Source organism: Macaca thibetana, chromosome 1, assembly GCF_024542745.1.
Source record: "Macaca thibetana thibetana isolate TM-01 chromosome 1, ASM2454274v1, whole genome shotgun sequence".
NCBI classification, from domain to species: Eukaryota; Metazoa; Chordata; class Mammalia; order Primates; family Cercopithecidae; genus Macaca; species Macaca thibetana.
This window is the reverse complement of record NC_065578.1, coordinates 101,510,886-101,512,585: the sequence shown is the minus strand read 5'-3', so window position 1 is coordinate 101,512,585 and position 1,700 is coordinate 101,510,886. Positions and strand designations below refer to the sequence as shown.

Below are 1,700 nucleotides of genomic sequence, written 5' to 3'. Positions count from 1 at the left end.
GTGGGCAGATGAGACTGGTGGTCCTGTAACAAATTATCTGCAAAGTCTTGTGGCAAGAAAGTAAACCACAATCAACACTACAGCCACTGATCTTTAGGTCATATTTAATATTTATTAGATAGAACTTTCAACATCCTTCTTTCACTCACCCTCAGTCATCAGCTTGGCTGCTCTGAGTTGTTACAAGACCCAAATTTCCAAACAGTATCAGCTCTCCTTGGCTTTGACATTGTCAGCCTATGGTTGCTGTAATGTGTATTCAAATTTATCACTAGTCCCAAAAGCCTCAAGAGACTCTGAAGAGAGTATCTTGGATTCCAACATATTCCTCCTCCATTATTTAACAGCAATCCTAGTTCTTCATTTTAATTGGAGTCAATCATCCCTGATAGTATAGTAATTTCTTTCTTTGACTGACAGTCTACCAGAATGAAAAAAAGCAAAGTGAACAGGTGATACTGTTAATTTTCCGTATAACAAAGAGTGATTCCCCCAGCAGAGGCATTTTTCAAATCCTCAGGAACCAGGAAGTTGACTCCAGCAGAGTCAAACATGCTAGAGACAAAAGTGGTACTATGGTAAAGAAAGGTAAACCCAAATACGAAGTACATGTCAAATGTATAATCCCTGTCCCTTCTACGGTGGGGTTTGGGTCATAATCACCAAAGATATCATAACCCTGAATGTTGAAATTTTGAAAGATCAAAATTTCTGAAGTCTAAAATTCTGAAAATTACAACCCCAAAATATCAAAATTTAAAAATATAATTATAGAAAAAATTATTTTAAAAGACATTCATTTACATTTTTACAGGGAGATGTAATCACTTCTGAGCCTTTTGGCTAAGATCAAGTGTAGTATCTGTTCTTACCAGTAAAAGGGAATTTCTTTGAAATACATAAAAACACAAGAGAAAACTCCATAGGCCACTTCACACAGTAGAATAGACAATAATAACATACATATTTGTTAACCTAAAATAATCAAAAACTTCAGAATCTAGTTTAAAGAGAATTTGTTCAAGCAGAAAGGTTAAGGATGGCCACCTGGGAACACAGATTCAAGTTGCCCTGAATATACACTCCAATTAGCAGCCCTGATAAGTAGGGTTTTGAGGGAAAAAAAGAATGTTTATAAGTTGTTTACCAAGAGTTTACTTGTTAACATAAGCTATTGATTGGCTATACAGTGTTCTTTGTATTACAAATTCCAGGAACATGCTGATAATGGGTGAGGCAGCAATTCAGGAATAAAAATGTTTCTAAACAATTGCCTCCAGGCATGGGTACAGGAATATTATTAACATCCCATACTTATGTCTCCCTGGACCTGATAAATTTTGCATACCTCAAATAGCTCAGACAGCCCCAAGAGATTTTTCTTTTATCCTCTCCCCACTTTTCATCAGGGTTTTTCAAAGAAAGCATTGTAGATGAACTCAAACAATTTTGGCTCCTTTTATGTTCAGGAGCTTAGTCCCACATCACTAGAAAAACTCATTCTCAGATGGTCCTATCCCACATGGGTAATGGGGGAAGAATGTGTTTCAGTGAGGAATTGCAAAAGCAACAAAAACCAAATTGTGATGGCATCACAGGGTGAAAAAAAAGGCATATAAGTAAAATCACTGATGTATAGCTGCTGTCATTTGTCAAATCATCTCTTGTCTTCAGGATACCATGAGTATAGTTTTTTTTCT

The 1,700-nt window shown here is 36.1% G+C and overlaps 1 pseudogene; it reads left to right on the top strand.

Moving 5' to 3' along the window:
• Window positions 1-823: 823 nt before the first annotated feature.
• LOC126944287 (uncharacterized) lies at window positions 824-924 on the top strand (annotated as a pseudogene).
• Window positions 925-1,700: the final 776 nt, after the last annotated feature.